The sequence below is a fragment of the Ambystoma mexicanum genome, chromosome 6p (assembly GCF_040938575.1).
Source record: "Ambystoma mexicanum isolate Mex_15411 chromosome 6p, UKY_AmexF1_1, whole genome shotgun sequence".
Lineage (NCBI taxonomy): Eukaryota > Metazoa > Chordata > Amphibia > Caudata > Ambystomatidae > Ambystoma > Ambystoma mexicanum.
In genome coordinates this window covers 1,463,293,694-1,463,314,708 of record NC_090935.1, presented here as the reverse complement: position 1 = coordinate 1,463,314,708, position 21,015 = coordinate 1,463,293,694, and the positions used below count along the sequence as shown (strand labels likewise).

The 21,015-nt window shown below is 46.3% G+C and overlaps 1 protein-coding gene across 7 annotated transcripts in view; it reads left to right on the top strand.

Annotated features, from left to right (window-relative positions):
• Window positions 1–21,015, top strand: part of SLC4A4 (solute carrier family 4 member 4) — a 1,258,962-nt gene that overhangs the window by 1,188,348 nt on the left and 49,599 nt on the right. The window lies entirely within an intron of this gene.

Genomic DNA, 21,015 nt, shown 5'->3' with positions numbered 1-21,015 from the left:
TTTCCCTCAACCAGGTCTCCTGGAGACATATTATATCAAATTGAACTAAATCTTGAGTGCCGGGGTTTAGCAGATGGTCATGTCCCCTCGTGTTCCACGAACACATTGTGTTGACTTTGAGGGTATCGACGACAGACGGTTGTAACAAGTAGTCTGTAGATTGAAAGTCTGTTTTATTTCCCTGCTAATTTTGAGGATTAGTGTTTAGGACTTTTTTCAGCCAGCTCCATGGGCCTTCCGGGGCTCTTTTCAGACTTCTGACCTGCTCTTCTCTATGTTTTGGGAAAGATTCATCTACGTAATTTCGATCTGATCTTAGTCGCCTTTTTTTCGAATCGCTTCTGTCTTCTGTTCTTGGATAATATGTTCTTTTGTAGCGTACGTTGGAGCCCTGTTTAAACCTCTCACGTCGTGGCTCAGCCGTATCTGTGTAATTGCCCCGTCTTTTGCTTGTATACATGTCTACTGTTTTTTGCTTAGAGTGGTCACTTGGCGCTTCTAATTTATGCTGTAGAGAGGAATTTGTCAGTGTTACTGACAGGGATTGTATTTCTAAAAGGCTGAAACCCAATTGGTCCAATATCACATGTACGTCTTTACTTAGCTCATGTTGGGATACATTTTTCACATGTAAATATGCTTTGGCCCTTTTTTCCCTGTGGTAGGGTTCAATCAGAACAAAGCATGTCGTAGACAAAGACTTCAAATTAGGCACTTTTGTTAGGATGTTTAAAACTGTTTTTCTATTTAGCACCAGGAAGTTTTTTCCCACTGCTAATTGTTCCATCTTGAAGATGTGAATAGGGCTTGATCTTTGGTCATTTGAGATCGAAAATTTGAACGCTTTTGGTCTTTTTGGTATTCTCAGGTAGTTTTCCGGATTGGTTCCTTAACGGTTGTTAAGCGGTCATTTTCGGAGGAGCCCTGCTTTTCTGCATCTATGGGTTGAGTTTTGTTAGACACTTTTTTGGTCTATGCCTCGGTCGAAGACTCGTCTGATGGAGTGGCTGTGGAAGAAGTCACTGGTTTTGACATAGTCAGTGTTAGTTTTGCGAGTTTGTTTGAGGGAAGGGATATAAAGACTTTGTCAGACGTTGGGGCCAAGGTCCTATATGAACTGTGGGGGAGTTCAGTGGGTTCTGCCTGATCCAGATGTACTGTTAGATCCAATAAAGATGAATTCACCAACGAGTCTGTAGGAAGTGTCTGCGAGTTGTCCAACTCGATTATTGTTTGGTCCATCTGTGATGTTTCTTTATTGGGCGTGTTCAAGATCGGTGCTAAAGATATCGCTGATTTAGGTTGAAGAGACACACCCGATTTAGTAAAATTGAAAATTGTGGCGATTTTTGTTGGGTCTTTCTCTCTTTTTTTTTTTTACCTCCTTAGTAGTGTGAGTTAACTTTTTTTTTCGGTTAGAGCCGATTGCCCATTAGGCTTGTGACCTTTTGGATCGCCAACCACTGCGGCTGTTTCAAGTGCAGGGGTAGTTTGTATTGCCCGATCATTTTTTTCAATAGCAGATTTCCCAGCCATTGTGTGAGTTGTTGTATGAGAGCTATGTTGGTGTGCCACACAGGCTTGTGTGGGGGGTCGTGTTCTTATTTGGTCTTCTAGTCGAGCAATTCTTAGTTCCCATAGTCGTTCACGCTTGGTGTTTTTTTGATCTAATGCGGTAATAAACCCATCCAGAAAAATCACCTTTGAATTTGTCGTTGCTGATATCGTAAGCGAGTCTTTCATAGAGTCATTTATTGATTCGTATAGTTTTACAAAGGGGGTCAATCCCACCGTAATTGCTGACATAATTGTTACAAGGTCAGTGTTCTTTCCTTATGTATCTTTGTGTTGACTCATGCACGAGTCACTAAATCTTCTATTTCTTATAGGAGTCAATGCATTTATTGGATTGTCACTTTGTTTTGATGAAGACGGAATAACCTGGTTATATTCGTTTTTGGACTTCCCGGTAGCAATGGGGAGCAGTTAGGAGCTAGATGAGATTTGTTTCTTTGTCCAGTTTCGTCTACTTGGGTGATAACTGACCGATCCCGTAGATCTTTTTCCATGCCGTTGTTCCCTGGTAGATACAGAGGATCTACTTCAGCAGACAGTTGACATGGAATTGCTGCCACTACTCGTTTGGGCGAGTTTGGGTGATTGTTTCGTAGTCGGTGGTCTTCAAACGGTGGAGCTGGAATCTTTGGTGCGTACGGCTGCGAGGTCTCTGGGAGTAGACTCACAGAGTTGTTTTCCAAAGTTTTCCTTTGTTTGGGGGCAGAAGGCGTTTCTGACACCGCATCCAGTAATTCTGCGTCAGAGAGTTCTGTCTGTGACTCTAATATTCTCTTCATTTGCTTGGAAAAGAAGTCTTTCAATGCGTGGGACATTAAGGGCTTAGGGAGGGCCGCTTTCCCTGAGTCAGGTTTCTTGGTAGTCACACAATGTTTCCTTTGATGGAGACCGGCGCTTATGTGCTCACCTTGGTCTCGTGGTTTTTTTTGTTGCAGGGCTTTTTTCTTTTTAAGTATGGCCAATGCTGTTTGTCTTTGGAGAGCAAAAGGTTCACTTGCTAAACTTTTTGAGGTGTCAGGTGGCGTTTCAGCTTCTGCGGGATCGCCTGTCTGCTCTCCCTCGTGTACAAGTGAAGAGGAGCCTGACAGAGCCTCCGTTCCTTTGGTTCCAGGAGACGGATATGGGAATCGCGCAGGAGGTGCGTCTGTGTTGTCCTCACAAGAGACGAATTGTGGGAGGCTCGGCTTTGGGTGGAGTTCAACGTGGGTGGTGTTTTGCGTTTCCATGCGTGGCAAGGCTGTTTACAGACTTGCTTTATCCACGTTTCTCACTGGTGGTAGTCTGGTATCGGGTTACTTGTATTGCTGCTGTGCAACAAGCACAGCGGGTTCAGAGAGCTTTTTTCTGGGTGGTTGGTCCACGACCGGCTCGCTGGGGTCAGACCGGCGGCGTCCTTCGACTCCGTCGGTTATGTCCCCACTCGCCACAGCGGAGGCGGGCCGTCGGTAGGACTCATCACCTGGTGGTTCGTGAAGGAAGATGGCGTCTCTAAGAACAAGTTCTGGCCGCCCCCCAAACGACCCTTCAGAGCGCTCCAAGTGTCGTCAGTGGTAAGTTCGGAGCATGGGGTGGGGGGGGTGGTCTGTCCAAAAATATCGTCTGTCTGAACGCCCTCGTCAGAATCATGCACGTGGGACCCAGACCACCCGCCATCTTCACCAGAGTTAGTACGCAGACCCACGGGCGACTGGACGTCTGAGGGGCTAGAAGCCGAAAGGGAGGATGAAGGTGTAATGTCTCCCCTTCTTGATTTTAGGTGTGTTCGATATTTACCTTTTCCATTTAGCCATTCAAGACGGGAGTACTGGCTTCTCAGTACGTGACCAAGGGGGGTTGATGGCTGGACCGGTTGAACCTGATTACACTTTTGCCTTGGGAGTAGGGGAGTTTCCGAGACCTCCATGTTGTCCATGGCGGCCGTGGACTGCTGTAGACTGCTGTAGACTGCTCGCAACTCGGCGAGCCAACTCCGCGTGCCGCTTCTCGTTGCAGTAGGGGTTTTGTCAGCTCCTCCTCCGCGGCAGCAAGGACTGTAGACAGACTGCAGGCTGCAGACAAGGACTGCTGTAGACTGCTCGCAACTCAGCGAGCCATCTCCGCGTGCCACTTCGCGTAGCAGTAGGGGTTTGTCATCTCCTCCTCCACGGCAGCAAGGACTGTAGACAGACTGCAGGCTGCAGACAAGGGGCCTCATTACGACCTGGGCAGTAAGGGATTACCGGTACCAGTAAGGGCACCATACTGGCAATCCCTTAACGCCCTATTATGAGTTCCCTTTGCGGGTCCTCCCTTAACGGCTGGTAAAACCAGCCATTAAGGATGGGACCCGCAAAGGGACTTTAGAGGTAATAACGGTACCGCAATTTGCGGTACCGTTATTACCGCCTTCCCCATTCTCATTGAGCCCTATGGGGGCTAAAATGGGAATGGGGAAGGGCCATGGTGAATGCGCAATTGCCGCCCCCGCCAACCTTGGAATGGGGCGGTAATTGCTCCATTCACCATGGCGGAATCGGTAAGGTTTTGGAGGCAACCATGGCGCTATTGGCGCCATGGTTACCTCCAGGGTCGTAATGAGGCCCAAGGACTGCTGTAGACTGCTCGCAACTCGGCGAGCCAACTCCGCGTGCCGCTTCACGTTGCAGTAGGGGTTTTATCAGCTCCTCCTCCACGGCAGCAAGGACTGTAGACAGACTGCAGGCTACAGACAAGGACTGCTGTAGACTGCTCGCATTAAAACTGTTATAAAGACCCCCTTTTTACAGTTTCTGATTGCATATTCTGGGTTATACAAACCATGTATTTATCACAACCATCAAAGACAACACAGCAGTTGCTTAAAAAAGTTATTTCCACATATTCACACACGCGTACAACTAATAAAATGTTCTTTAAATTACCCGCGCACATGAATTCGGGCTAAATTTGGATGTCTTCACCAATCCCTTCATAATGCATTCGGAGCCCCAAACTCTTATCAATACACGCTCTAGTCTAGAGTTTCTATGCAGTGAATCTTTTTTACAAATTCAAAATCTTTGCATATGCCGTTGGATTTCAGGGCATGCTTCTATCACGTCATTAGTTTGCACCCTATTGTAGTGCACATTTCTATATATATGTTACAGTTGCAGGCTTTGAAATAGGTCAACAAACATAGGAACCTCACCCATCGTGGTGAGGTCCGGGGGGGGGGGGTTTACATTTTCTTGTATCCTTCTTAATTTAGCTGAATATTCCACATTCTCATTTTAATCTAATTCTTTCACTATTACTACTATTTTACTCCACAGCACTTCTTTCAGTCATATTCTCTATGTTCAATTCATTAATAAGTGTAGTGCATTTATGAAGATGGCTAATTTCATGTTTTACCGTGCAATCCATCCCTTCCTTACTACATGACAATAATGCATTTGACTGTGCCTCACATATCTTCATATAGTAATTTAACACCTGTCCATTTCAGTCAGTCAGTAATTGCTTTATTCAGTAAATGTACCTTTAGCACATATAATTCAATTACATTATCAATAAATACATACGTTCCATTTCCTCGTGTGGCTAAGAAAACGAGCCCAACGTCCAACCAGGTATACTTAATTGATGTCATTTTGGAAGCGCAAGTATAGGCCACGAACTTCTCCCCTCCAATTTCTTTCTTCACACCAAGTTCTCCAAAGCCCACATTTCTGGGTTGTATACTAATTGACCTTTTCACAGTTGACCTCGGGAGAATTGACCTTGGGAGAATTGACCTAATTTAGAAGGTCATTTCGGACATATATGTGGGGGGAAACCCCCCCGCAACTCCCACCCAATCCAAACCCCGTCCGGAACACCCCACCCAATCCCTTTATATTATTTATAATCCCAAACCCACCCAATACATATATAAAATAGCTAAAGTAATATTAAAGTCAACTGTGCAGAAGGTCAATTAGGACCACTCTAAATTAGGTCAATTGTGCAAAAGATCAATTGTAAAAGGTCAATTTTGGTAATACCCATTTCTACACTATAGAAGGCACGAAACTATTAGCAAGAGGCCCCCATAATTCAAATGGAAATTCTCCAAAGCCATCATTGCTGAATGGGCCTCGTGAGTGATGATGCTTGATGATAAAACCATGTAACACCTTTATTAAACATGACACACAAGTATTTGTAAATATTTACTGACTAAATATGTCGCCCATTCATTGCATTGACCAAATCGTGCAGAATTTTGTGTTCTGACATCTGAAGCAAAGTACTTTGCATTTATCATAATTAACATCCATATACAATTCTATTGTAAATTGAACTATCTGAATCATTAATTTTTAAATGCCAATTGGGGCCGGAGCAGTCAATACAATGTTGTCCATGTACGTTAACCAGGCTATATGCTGGGATCCCCTTAAGGTGTAACATTTAACAGTTATTTAACTCCTCTAATAGATCTGCAAAATGTAGGTTACATTACATACGTGCATAGCTGTTTTAACACCCTTTGTTCAGTATTCTGTGGGCAACCACTGCAAGGTTATTTAGACTGGCACTCTGTTCTCTCTTGCAGCAACAATTATATATGTAATAAACCTGGCTGCGTTCCCATGCAGCCAGTTTGTTCCATAATTTATATAGGTTTATAAAATCAAAAGCTGAGGAGAAATAATTGATCGTCACATGCAGCGGTTTCTTATAAATACAGGGCAGGGACATTTGCCATTGTACCATGTCCATCTTTAAATCAGGTCTTAAAGGATGTCAACAACTGTGCTGTCTCAACCATTTGTATAAACTGACATCAAAATAGTGACAGCAATAGTTTCTGTAAACCCTATGGTCATTGTCAACATATATCGGACACTGCTCCAGAAATATGGCATGCCCTTAAGAGCCAAATTACTGAAACCATCCAGGCGCTTCAATTCTTTAAAGGGATGGTCTAGTGAAAATTTTTATTTAAAAAATAGATAGGCCACATAAAAAAAAATACTAGCATCCTCCGTTTTAAAACTTCCTATGTAAAATTTTGAGCTATTCAAGCTCAAAATTCGAAAAAGCAAGCACAGGGGCGCAGCCATTTTGTGAAATGGAGGCCCTCCTGTGCTGGCTTTTGCTTTTGAGGCACTAATGATGGAAAAGCCAGCCAGCTGTAGTAAATAAAGTCTACCGCTGGGTGGCCTTCCCTTCATTAGTGCCGGGACTCGGAGGACGCGGACCGGAGACCAGAGCAGGAAAGCTGCAGCTGAATCTCGGTAAGTGCTATTTATTTTTTTTACAAAAAATAAGCACTAGCTGCGGTTTTTTTTCTAAGTTTTCCAGGCTGGAGGAGCCCGGAAAACTTAGAAATAAAACCGCAGCCTTAAAAACGTATTTATGTTTGCAGTCGCTTATGAAGCGACCGCAAACATAAATACAACGTTATTGTGTTGGAAAACGCTGTGGTTTTTCTTTCCAAGTTTCTCAGGCTCCTCCGGCTCGGAGGAGCCTGAGAAACTTGGAAAGAAAAACCGCAGCTCCCCACGGGGAGCCAGAGAGCCCCAAATGGTAAAGCAGATTCAGGCAGACACAACGCGGCATTGCGGAAAACAACCGGGGGAGCCCGAGAGCCCCAAATGGTAAAGCAGATTCAGGCAGACACAACGCGGCATTGCGGAAAACAACCGCGTTATGTCTGCCTGAATCTGCTTTTCCATTTGGGGCTCTCGGGCTCCCCACGGGGAGCCCGAGAGCCCCAAATGGGAAAGCAGATTTAGGCAGACAACGCAGCATTTAGCATTTCCCATTTGGGGCTCTCGGGCTCCCCGCGGGGAGCCCGAGAGCCCCAAATGGGAAATCAGCTGCAGGTAGAAACACTACACGGCATGTAAACATAACTGCGTGCGTTTCTGCCTGCTGTGGCTTTCACTTTGGGTCTCCGGTGCTCAGCACCGGAGACCCAAAGTGATAGCCACAGCAGGCAGAAACACACGCGGTTGTGTTGGAAAACGCTGCGGTTTTTCTTTCCACGTTTCTCAGGCTCCTCCGAGCCGGAGGAGCCTGAGAAACTTGGAAAGGAAAACCGCAGCGTTTTACAACACAATAACGTTGTATTTATGTTTGCGGTCGCTTCAAAAGCGACCGCAAACATAAATACGTTTTTAAAGCTGCGGTTTTATTTCTAAGTTTTCCGGGCTCCTCCAGCCTGGAAAACTTAGAAAAAAAACCGCAGCTAGTGCTTATTTTTTGTAAAAAAAATAAATAGCACTTACCGAGATTCAGCCGCAGCTTTCCTGCTCTGCTCTCCGGTCCGCGTCCTCCGAGTCCCGGCACTAATGAAGGGAAAGCCACCCAGCGGTAGACTTTGTTTACTACAGCTGGCTGGCTTTTCCTTCATTAGTGCCGCAAAAGCAAAAGCCAGCACAGGAGGGCCTCCATTTCACAAAATGTCTGCGCCCCTCTGCTTGCTTTTTCGAATTTTGAGCTTGAATAGCTCAAAATTTTACATACGAAGTTTTAAAACGGAGGATGCTAGTATTTTTTTTTATGTGGCCTATCTATTTTTTAAATAAAAATTTTTACTAGACCATCGCTTTAACTTCAAAATGACCATCGTAATATCACTAAAGGTTCCCCCATAATGTCATATTGAATTTATGGTAAACCGCTAAGTAATTGATCCTCCTAAGATTGAGCCAGTTTGCAAGAAAAGCTGTCTCACATTGTCCATTAAATATGTAAAAGAAACGGTTCTATGTTCTTTCATCGCCGGTAATTTAAACGCCTGGCATTTAAACGTGTACATAATTACAAAAATGTACATCACATTTTTTGTTTTGTTTTGGGGGTTTACCCCCCCCAATAACCCCTCACCAACCTATTTTTACCTATTCCCCACCCACCTACCCCTTATCTGCCCTTTCCCACCCCCCTAAAAATGTAGTTTAACATTTTCATAATTAAGTACACTTTTAAATACCAGGCGTTTATATTAACGGCGATGAAAGGACATTGTATCAAAGAAACATGGTTCGCTTATACCTGTAACTGGTAGATGTTATTCACATTCATCAATTGCCAAACCTTATGTTATGTTATGTTATTTGGCATTTATATATCGCTCCATATATCATTGGTGTGACCTCAAAGCGCTGGTAGGCTGAACGCCCTCGGGGACTGCAGTCCAGGTCAATTGAGAGACTAAGTGTCGTAGGGTGCAGTTATATGTGCAGCTGATGTAATTGCCTGATGGTAGCTACATCCTAGCATAAGGTGTGGTGGTGATGATATCAGTTGAATGTGTGCAATCTGGTGGGTGGACACCTAGACTGGGTTCTGGCTGCGTTAGGCCTATAGGACGCTTATGTGTGCAGCTAGGCCAGTTCGTCATGGGATATAGCTGCGTTTTATTACAGTGTTCATGGGGTAGTGTTCATATGTGAGCAGCTAGGCCAAATTGATCGAGGGTTATAGCTGCACTCTAAATGTGTGATGGTGTGGAGTAGAGAGTAAGCATAGTGATATGGGGGTGAGTATTTGGGTGGAGTTATGATTAAAGGAGATTGATATTCTGGAATTCAGGCAAGCGGATGCTTACTAGCGAATTACTAAAAGTATTCAATGGTGACATGACTCTGGATGTCATTGAGCAATTAGAAATCCGGTTCCAGGATTCAATCACTTCAGATGGGTGTTGTTGGTATTACGAAAAGAGACACATTTTTAGGGCTTTGCGAAAACCATATAGTCTTGGGTGTGTCGAATATGTGAGGCAAGCGAATTCCACAGAGTTGGGGCCAAGGTAGAGAAGGCAGATCCTCCGATCCTAACAGACTTAGAGGTTAGGATCGCTAGAAGGAGGGCAGTGCATGATCTTAGGGTGCGGGACGGGAGGTATGGCTTTATCTTATCTTGTAGGTATAATGGGCCAGTCTTGTGCACTGCTCGGTGAGTAATGCAAAGGGTCTTGAAGGTGGCCCTTCGTCCGACTGGGGGCCAGTGAAGGGTTCGGAGTGCAGGTGAGTTTTGGTCTCTGACCTAGGGCAAGGAGCAGTTTTGCGACAGTGTTTTGTGCTCATTGGTGTTTGTTGAGTTGTTGTGCCGGGGCTCCTAGGTATAGGGATTTGGCATTGTCCAATCTCAACATCACAAAAGACATAACTGCAGTAAGTCTGTCCGGGAAGAAGAGGTAGTGAAAAATGCGTCTGAGAAGTTTGAGGTGGTAGTGACAGCATTTTGACATGTTGTTAATCTGACGGGAGATTGTTAAGCCTGAGTCCATAGTGCAGCCTAGGTTTTTTACTGTGTCGGAGGTGGGCTGAGCGACGAGGACCAAGGGAGCGGATGTGGTAGAAGGGCAACAAGATGTTGTGCATGCGGATGATTCCTGGTAGAGTGGTCATATAGAGATTGAACAGGAGAGCCGATAGTCAATGCGCCTTAGGGTACTCCAGTGTTCACCGAGCAAGCAGTTGAGACAAAAGGGGAGAGGAGGGTTATCTGCTTCCTGTCGCTGAGGGAGGAGGCGATCCATTTGAGAGCAGTGCCTCGGATTCCTAGGGAGTGAAGGCGGTCAAGGAGGATTGAGTGGTTAACGGTGTCAAAGGCTGCAGATAGATCAAACAGAATCAGTGCAGCGCAACCTTCAGAGTCTGCAGTGACCTTGAGATCATCCTAGATCGAGAGTGGTTTCTGTTCCATGTCGTGGTCTGAAGCCTGATTGTGCAGGGTCGAGAAGACCATTGGATTCTGCAAAGGCGTTGAGCTGGAAGTATGCTGTCCGGTCGATTAGTTTTACTAGAAATCTGGTATAGGAGATTGGTGTGCAGTTTTTTCAGTCAAGCGGGTCGAGGGAAGTCATTTTAGAAGAGGCTTGACATGCGCTATTTTGAAGGCATCTGGGAAGATACCAGAGGTGAGGGAATCATTTAGTATGGCTCTTGCATGGTCTCCAGCGCAGGTAGATGAGAATATTTCTTTCAGGACAGAGGTGGGGCAAGGGTCGAGGGGTGACCAGGAGGGTTTGCTGGCGGATAGTAAGTCAATGAACTTGTCTCTGGAGAATGGTTTGAAGGAGTCGAAGGTAGGAGGAATGGGCGTCGGGGTAATGGGAGCAGGAGCGGTCGGTGGTGGGAGCGGGGAGAGGAAGGGCAGTTTGCTGTTAAGGGAAGTCGTCCTGTCAAGAGCAGTGTTGTAGAAGTGAAGGTAGAGGGAGTCGCAGAGTGTTTGTGTCGGGGTGGATTGCCTAGAGGAGCAAGTGGGTTTGACGAATTCTGAAATTATCATGTGGAGTTCTTTGCTTCGGTTGCCACAGTCGAGAATTTGTTTATCGTAGTAGGCTTTTTTGGCCTTTCGGATTTCAGCTTTGTAGTTACTATGGTGCAGGACGAACATAGATCTGCTGAGATTGATTTAGATGCTCACCAATTCCATTCAAGAGAGTTATTTTGTTTTTTGGGCGTTCCTCGGGAGGGGCGTGAACCATTTTGGGGAGGGTCCATTGCGCGAGGAAGTGGGGTGCAAGGGGGTGAGAGGAATTAGTGAGTCATTCAGCCAGGAGTCAAAGGAGTCGATGGTTAAGGCTCTATCGGGGGCAGTGTTGCCAGGGGTCGAAGAAGAAGGGCTTCGGCTAGGTCGGGAAGGATCTTGATTTTGTTCCAGCATTTGAGATCCCCAGGGGGGGCAGTGGAGCAGTAGGAGGAGGGGTGGGGGTGTGGATAGAGAAAGGGATGGCATAGTGGTCAGTCCAGATGAGTGTTTTGAGCCGGGATAAGTAAATCAGGTCATGGGACCTGAAATTGCATCAAGGGTGTGCCCATCTGGGTGGGTTGGACCTGCAAAGGGAGAGGTTGAGCGCATCAAGACTGTCAACCACCAGTTTAGTCATGGAGTTAGAGGGAATATCGAACCAGATGTTTAAGTCTCCTAGGAGTGTAAGAGATGGGTGATTTACTTGAATGGTAGCTATTGAATCACAGAGGTTGTTGGCGAAATGTCTGTCATATCCAGGGGTTCTGTAGATGAGGCGGAAACTGTGGGCGAAGGTCAGTGGTAGAGATAGTGTTACTAGAAGGGATTCACAGGAGGCAGTGCAAGTTTGGGATTCAACAAGTGAGACGGAGAAATGACAATTGTAGAGGACTGTCACTCCGCCATCTCTGCAGGGTTTATTGTGGGCAATGAGTGAGTAGCCCAGTGGGAAGTATTCATGTGCTACAGGAGCAAAGTTGTCAGAGAACCAGGTTTCAGTGATAAAAATGAGGTCTGGCTTGTCAGAAGATAGGAGGTCAACAATGCTGTGTCTGTTTCTTGCTATCCAGCGGGCGTTAAAGAGGATGGCAGTGACTTTGTGAGGGGATGTGGCTTTCGTGGTGCTCTTCGGAGTGGGGGCTTGAGGGACATGTCTGGACGGTGGGGTAGTGGGTGTCATAGGAACATTCAGGGGTGTTGAGACAGGTTGAGGAGGGTCACGAGAGGGGCTGGGTGCCTGAGTGTCTGCTGGGGGGTTACATTGATGGGGGCTGGGAAGAGTTGGGCAGGCGGAGGTAGAAATATGAGAGAGGAGGGGTGGGTCAAGGGGGGTAGTGAGGGTGGTTTGAGGGTTGGAGAGGGGGTATATCAAGAGTTGGGAACTCCATCCTGTTGGAGATCAGTGTAGTACCTAGAGGTTGATGAACTAGTAACAGTAGATGTATAGGCGCAGGATTTGCAATCTGCGTCTAGATTCTGATCGCTGGGGCAGTGGGAGAGGGCTAAAGAGGGTAGCAGTAGGGAGTTCTAAGTGAGGGGAAGATGCAACTAAATCACAGAAATATCACAGTGTGCACTTTCTAGAAGGGTATGAGACACAGTGTGCACTTATTAGAAGGGTATGAGACACAGTGGGCACTTTCGAGTATGCAGATTAAGCTGACAGCCAGGGCAAATTTAAGTGAGCATCAAAGGCAAATGGATTACAGTATTATTTAAGGGGGCACCCTCTAGATGTGAATTGAGATATCAGGAACAATGTCTATGTCACAGATTGTACTTTCTAGATGTGAGTAAATAAGTGAGAGGCGCAGGCAAATCGATTACAGTATTAAATGAGGGGGCTGCCTCTAGATGTGAATTGAGATATCAGGAACGATGTCGAAGTCACAGAGGGTACTTTCTAGATGTGAGTAAATAAGTGAGAGGCACAGGCAAATCGATTACAGTATTATATAAGGGGCAGCCTCTAGATGTGAATCAAGCTATCAGGAACTATCACAGAGGGTACCTTCTAGATGTGAATCAGTGCAGCAAGGGCAAATCTCTAAGTGTGTGGTACAAAACAAATTAAATCAATGCTCTGAGTCAAGTAAACAACAGAAAGGGAAATTGTTAAGCAGAAACATAACCACTCTTGTACTAAGCTATTAAAAGTCGCTAAACGCGATGAACAATTTGTTTTAGTTTACTGAGCCGGCAAAAGATTATTGCGATTACAGTGTGGGTCATTTGGTCGTTTTTTCTAGTATGTTACAGAGGTAATTACAGCAAAGGGCGTTTGCTTTTCTCTAAATTGGATTTTATTGCATGAGACAGCTACACATATTCCATATACATTTAATTCTGCACCTTGCAGTTGAAGAAATCCCAAACTACAAATGCCCACACTGTTGTTTCCTATTACTTCCAACATCTCAACCCATTGTCCATTGTTTAGTAAAATCTTATAAGATTTCAACCAAGTATTGTCCTTTTGTCTTCGTTTCTAAATTTTAGGTATTTTTCTTCATTAGAAATGTATTGATTGTGCTAAGACCCCTTTATAGCCATTCTTAGTACTCTATGTCTAAGGACGATTTCAAAGCGCTGATTACTGATAGATCTCATTATTCACTGCTGCTCTTTCATCATCATTTGTAAAGAAAATTGACAAAGGCTGTGCAAATGAATTAGGGTGGTTGTTAAGCTGCGTTTGGCGGCGCCTCCAGATGGTTTCAATTATTTGGAATTGTATCCTTTTTTAGTAGTTGAGAGTGCAGCTTAGTACGAGGGAAGGCTCACAGCCTGAGCCTTATTATATAGTATCAGAACAAGTTCCCTTGGAAAAAGCGTAACTCCCATAAATAGAACACCTAATGCATGATTTAACTGTTCAGGTTTTTATATATTGTCTAGTGGCAAATTCTGCTTTGTTACATCACATATATCAGTGTGTTAGTAGATTGGTGGCTTGTCAGCCTGACATATTGGTCTAATGTGCCACCAACTCTTAAGGCCGCAAAGTCTCACCCGTTGGGGTTTTTCAAGGTGGTTAGCATATATTGAGACTTCTACTTGTCCATTTGATACATCTAGTTGTTCCTTTGGTAAAATCTGGAAATCGGAACGGGGAATGGAACCCCAAGAATAAGGAGACCATGTCACTCATATGGAGAGAAGAACTGAATTGAACATACTTAAAACACTCTGATCAGTATAAGAATTGCAGCGACTGGAACCTACAAGGACATGCCATAGAAATTGAAAAATTGAAAAGAATGTAAACACAAGGAACTACTACATGTATCAAACGGACAAGTAGAAGACCCAACATATGTTAACCGCCTTGAGAAAGTCCAACAGGCGAAACTTTGTTCTTCCCAGAGAGATCTCTTCTGTAACAGGAAAGAGGAGTGGATTCCAAGATGGTCGACAAGCTAGGTAAAGGCTTGGTTCAGCCCCTTAAATAGAGAGTGAGCGGAGTTGAGCTTAGTAGGGGCATCCAAACCCAGCCTCTCACCAACTCCAAAATATAGGTGCAGACCTTCACAAAGAGCCAAGCCCAAGTGAAGAGAGAACAGAGCTATAAAAGCCCACAAACTCAGTCTGTTGGGTGGCTATTGGAGAGTGAACTTTGGAAGTGATAGGTGAATATGGAGGGAAAACAGAAGAGGCTGGAGGAGAGGTTCAAGCGGTTTGGTGACGCCAGGCAAGAGATAACTAGTTGGAAGATGATACAGGAGGCTGGGGTGAGGCCAGATCAGGGAGGCTGTAAGGGAGATTTGGGGGGCTGTGTGAGGCCTCACTAGGATGAATTTGTTATGGATAAATACATACTAGACTAGACGGGATACCTGGGAGCTGGATGAGGCCATGTCAGCAGGGACCTGTTGTGGATACATGCCCAGGAGGCTGAAGAAGGGCTTTTAATCTGAGGGGTATTTAGTAGGAGGTTGGTGATAAGGTATTACTAAAAGATATCACAGCCCATCACTGCGAACCCGAAAATGCTGATTTTAAATGACCCAATTTCCCTGCATGTATATGTCGGGGGTTGGGTTAAGTTAATAAAAAGTGTGGGTGAGTATGGGGGAGCTGCGGGGGATCTCCCAACGCATTTATATGCAGAGAAATGGGGTAAAAGAAAGAAATGTGCATTTTCGGCTTCACAGTAATGGACTTGATATTTTCACATAGATTTGGTGACAATAAGGTGGATTGTGTTGAAACATGTCAGGAAGCAGATGGTGACTGTTTGAAGAGGTTGGTGCAGACAGTGAGGCCTGGAGTAAATGGAGAGTTTAAGGAGGTTGGTAAGGAAAATCAGAAGGTTGAAATATACAAGAGAGAGCAGGTGGGTGAATATCAGAGAGGAGGAGACTATCAGGAGTTGTTGGGAAGGAGATGGAGAAGTTTTTAGACAGTGGCAAAGAGAGTTTGGAGAGGAGATGGGAGAAGAGAGATGGAGACAGAGGTGGTTGAAAAAGATTAGGAGTAATCTGAAGAAGACAGAAATTTTAAAAGTGTTGAGGAAAGCAGAGAGCAGCAGAAGGCAGTTGAGGAGAATAGGAAGGTGGTTGGAGAACATCAGAAGGAAGTAGAAGTACTGAGGAGCATGAAAAATAGTCAGGCGAAGAAGTTTTCTGCAGGCCCAGTTGTCCCTAGTCAGATGTTAGATGTTGGATGAGGAATGAGCACATGGCAGGGAGATTATGAGAGGCAAAAGAGAGGACCAAGACCAGTACACTGGGAGGAAGGGGTAGGCAGGTCGGGGAGACTCAGCCTTTAAGAAAACACAGAACCCTTCCTTCATTGCTCTTAATGACGGGAAATGGACCAACAGCCCCAAGAAGAAAACTGGTGGTGGGGGGGCCTGGGCGCTCCTGTGGTGCAGAAACTCTGCCTCTCGTTCCTTGAGGTGGCACAACAAAACTGACAGGCTGTAGATAGTCCTACATGTCACTTTAGGAAGAAGGGTGAGGGAAACACTAAAACCTGATGCTAACTCTGAGCCTGAGAGAAGGGTTTGAGTACTCCTGAAAGCATGCAATGCCAGGGTTCAGTAACCCCTGGAAACCCACAACACAGGACTACGGGAACCTGGTACCTGGCTATCATAGACTTGAGCTTGAGCATTTTCATTTCCTTCAGACGCACTCCCTCCCACGACACTGCCTCGGCCTTGGAGGGATATAGATATCCCTGATAGTTTTAGTTGGTAAAGGCCCATTTTGTGTGTTTGTTTTCGCCATCCTTTGTACACTTCATTCAATAAAACCTTTTTTAAACAGAACTTAGGTCTGGCTGGTCCGTTGACTCTTTCACCTTGCATGGCAGAGCCTAGTACACAGAAAAACTATTAGAGCAATAACAGCAATCCCCAGGAACTTCCTGGTAAGTCAGCCCTTGGTGCTGTGGGTCTAAATCTGCCAGGAGAACTACACATTGAACCTTTACCTCCTTCACTAATAATCCTCACTGCCAAACGCATCTCCACAACTTGTGATACTTTCCATTGAGGAAACATACTCAATATTTTTTACCATTCTATTTAGGTGGTAGAGTGAACAAACCCCTTTTGCAGTAAAGCATGCTTCTTAGAACCTATGGGCACTGCACATAAATGCAAAGGGTTAGCCCATCCTGATTTTGAAATGTCTCCTTTTCCATGCTCTTCCAAACGCAAGATGTCTCCACACTGTCTCCTTTTGCAATTTGAAGTGCAGGTGGTATTGGAAGCTGGCGAGGTGGAACTTGTAATTAGAAAGATTAGGCTCATGCTGTACTCAATCCTTTTCAGCCAACAGCTTAAGAAGAAGGGTTCAAAAAGGTAACTGCTGCTCAGATCTTCCCCACTTTCAGGGAATGACATTACAATATCTGCTGCTTAACTGCCAATGATGTATGGGGTTTGGAGGAGGAAAATCCCTGTACCATTGCAATGTCCCTACCCTTTTTGTCAAAGAACTTTCCAAGATTGGCAGCGAAAAATGAACTTCCCCTTTTAATTTAGTATAGTGTGCGGGGGTGCAGCCTCGGGCATGGGAATGCCCCGCTGAGGCCATGCACTCCAGCGCCTCTCCCCAGTCCCTTTTTCAGCACAGTCGGTGTCGGATCTAGCAGCCAGCGCAGAGACTTTTTTAACTTTCCGCTTCGTCCCAGTTTTTGTTTTTCAATCTTATTTAACCTCCCTTGGGTGCCTCGCCTCCCCCGGCGCATGTCGGCTGCAGGAGGATTCACGAGATAAGCCTCATGCGACCGCTCGTTCCTGGCCCCAGACCCCATGCACTCTGTCTTGAGGACCCAGGGCCCGACCACCGCTTGGAGATCTTCCAAACTTCTCCTCCACCCCACCTTAAGGACTTCGTCTCCAGGACCTCTCATCAAGACAAGGTAGGCCATCTGTTCAGCATGGCTCCTCAGAGTGGCAACTGCTTCCCTGGGGTTCCCACGGACAAGGGTTCCACTGATTCAGGTTCTGGCAGGCCCTTGGCCTCTAAGGCTTGGGTCAGGGGGCTGTTCCAGGCCCTTGGGGGGCAGACCTGAGGCCATCCTGGCTATCCAGGCCATCCAGGCTGCTGGCTTCCAAGGCTCAGGGACTCGACTGGGCTGTCCAAGGGATAAGGGATTGTTGGGTGCCAGCTCCAAGAGTCAGGCCTCGGCACAATCCAGCATGACTGCCGACACAGGTGTCGAGGGCGTCCAGACTACCGGAGCTCGCTCTGAGATTGTGAATCACAGCGTTACAACAACCGGCCCTTCCGGTCGAGGGCTCGGCACCTACCAGAGCCATCTCTGAGGTCGACGTTTCTGCTTTGGGTGCAAGAGCCAGGTTGTATCCTCCCATGTCTAAGGCCTCTTGTGTTTCAGGGCCTTTGCACCCTCCTACCCAGGGCATGGACAAGGCTTCAAAATGGTGGAGCGGCACGTGGCGGAGCCTGCCAGACCGGTGGCCATTTTGGATTCAACTCAGGGCCCGCCCGTGCTTTTGCCAATTGAATGGGCTTTGCAGGAAGATACCAGCCCCCTTCCCTCCGGAAGCAGCAGCGGTCTTTATGGTACAGGCATCTGGTCTCCTCAAGGGTACATCTACACATCGCAACCTTACAGCTACACAAATCAGGCGCCCGGCGCTTTGACCAGGAGTGGTGAGCCATTGCCTTGGAGGGCCGGGCACCTAGGGATTTGGCACCTACAGAGGACTGCTTCTTCGAGCATTCCTCTTCCTCCTGCGTTCCCCAAAGATGACAGGGCTCCGAAAGGATATAGTAAAAGAGGTTATCCTGCAGGTGGTTCCTCCCCGGCTTCCTCCTCTGGGTCCACTTCCCGTTCCTCCAGCGCTGCCGTTTCCAGTGCCGGTCCCTCCTCTGGGTCCGGACTCCCTACGGTCTGTCAAAAAGAGGCGTGGGGGCCATGACGGCAATGATGCCCAGGACAATGGGCCCTCGGGATCCATTAAGGCCTTTCAGGGTCTAGCAGAGTTCTTGGGCCTCCCTCTGCCAGAGGAAGCCCCCCAGGAGTCGGCAGTGCTAGCAGAGGTTTTGGACAACTGCACCATGATCCGGTCTGGCATGCCTCTCCAGAAGGATGTCCTTCTGGTGAGAAAGGTCTGGGAGAAGCCCAGGGCCAACACCCAGATCAACAAGAAGCTGGACAGACTGAGCTGCGCCTCAGACTGCGGGGCCTCTGCAACCCAATCTCCCTACAATTCCTTCTCCTCCGCAGGGGGGTCATCCCTGATAAGACTGCAGAAGTCCCTGATCGGTCGTCTTCATCCACTCCTGTTCCAGACTCTGAATATGAGTAATGAGGGGCAGGTGGAGGAGTTATCATTATCTGCCAGATCTTTCCATAGTTGGGTGGTGGTCATTTCTTCCTTTCTGGGCATTGCACCCCCCAAGAGACTGCTTCTGAAGGTGAGGTTTTTGCGGAGGTGCAAGCCATGCAATCGTCTGGGCTGTCTGACATCCCGTTGCAAAAAGAGTTTTTATTTCTAGCAGCATAAACCTGGCAGAAGCCTCACACACCCTCCTACAAATAAGGAAATACACGCAAGATACAGACAGATGTCATCTGAGTTTTCTACTCACCCTCAACCATTGTATTCTGTGGTCTCAGCTGCATCTTTGCATGGGAAGTCAGCATCTTCAGCTTCTTCGTCATCAGCTAATTCTACAGCCTTACTTTCAAAAGAGGACAAGATTGCTGCATTTACTGACAGAAAAACAAGCTGCTTTCAGGTCAGGCTTTTGGGCTTTTCCAATGACAACTTAAAAGTTATTCAGACAGAAAACCATTCAAGAGGTCTGAATACCATACAAAATGGATGCGGTTTTGCCACTGTGCACTAGACAAGAAAGCTAAACCCTGAAAATACAAGGTGGATGAAGTCCTTTCTGCTTCATTTTACTTCGCACAATCAGGAGTACAAGTAGATACTTGCAGAAGTTACCTGGCCAACATTGGCGCATATAGAAACTCGTAAGATACACTTCTCTCCTCTGCGAACCCTATTGTTAAGTGCCATTTAGAAGGCCTCTTAGGAATGTCCCCTCCAGTCAAAAAACCATACCCCTGTGGGAGCTAAATATTTTTCTTTCGGCTGATATTGAATTGGTAACTTGAAAATAGTTCTCCTTGTATAGCTCACCTCCGTAAGTAGAATAAGTGAAATTCATACCATATCTTCTTCTGAGCCTTTTACGGTTTTCCACAATGACAACGTTGTGTTAGGAACACACCCTTCTTTGCTTCCTAAGATTGTGTCCTCATTCCACATCAATCAAGAAATATGCTTAAATACATTTTTTCCAACCCGACTTCCAAAGCTGAAGAAACTCTCCACTCTTAGGATGTACGCAGAGCTCTCAGGTGTTATCTGGCACGCACTGAACAAGTCCCTAAGTCAGAAGCTCTTTTTGCCACATTTGGGGGATCATCTCTAGGGCATGGGGCGTCCAGGGCCTCAATTGCGCGATGGATGATTTCCACCATCCTGGAGGCATACAAGATTCAACGGATTCCTCCCCCACCGGTTTGCATGCGCACGCAGCGAGGGCCAGAGCTACAGCCTCGCCTTCAACAGGAGGGTGTGTTGGGATATAATCAGTAAGGCAATGGCTTGGTCAACACCCTCTGCTTTTCATAAACATTACTACATGGATGCTACGTCCCGCATGGATTCTGCATTTTTGAGTAATCTGTTCTCCCAGTGCAGTTCAGGTTCCTCCTCCCATCAGATTCACGTGCTTTGTATTTGCTCATATGGTATGAAGGAAACGGGATGGGACTTGGAGTGAGAAAAAGTTACTCACAGTAGCAAATTCTGTACCCCTAGTCCAGAGTCCCCTTTCCTCCATTTGGCCCTCCCTCCAATCCCCTCAAAATAGTTTTCTGAGGCCTTTCTTGCAGAAAATGGGGCACTGACGGCTGGTCTCTGGTAGGCGGGGCTCGCAGGCTGAAGACACTCCCACCCACTCTGCCGCGCCCGGCGCAAGTCTACAATTTAAAGGGGAAAGCACTCTTGCGGTGCTGCATGCTCTGGCCCGTCCCCTACAGTGGACGCCCATATGGTATGAAGGAAAGATGACTCTGGATTAGGAGTACAGAAGTCACTACTGTGAGTAACTTTTTCTTCATGATTGTTACTTCTCTAGCTATTCAGAAGGTCACACTTGGCCTTTTGCAAGATTGCTCTTGTAAGTTCATCAGAGCGCTATTCTGTCCAGAGTTACCCACATGACTGACTGAGCATGGCCCCTTACCCAGTCTGTCGAATTCTTTTTGCTCTCCTGAGTTTTCAGCAGTAACTCCCAATGTGCATTGATCCCAGCATGAAACCTTCGATTTGCAGATACTTGTTTGTACACAAAGCCAGATGTGCCATTTCTTTTCCTTGAAAACAGACTCATCCCACTGAGAAATGCAGCACTGTGGTTCATAGAGGGATTCCGGATTCTCCTGGTGAACTCAGGTTTGGAATCCCTGCCTGTGTTCTCTTCTTCCCTGAATCACACCAAGCCCCTGTCCCCTACAAGCTGCTTCAAATGATCTACAATCAGAACACCTTTGGCGACTGAAGGAAATAACTATTTAAGTCGGTCTCTGCATTCCAAGGCACTTCTTCCTGTCCTGAACGTGTGTCTACCAATCCGCCAAAAGCAGGGAATTAAGTATCTGCAGGCCACTGTGTTTGCAAAAATGTTAATGTTTTAAATGTATATTCCTCATAATATGTAC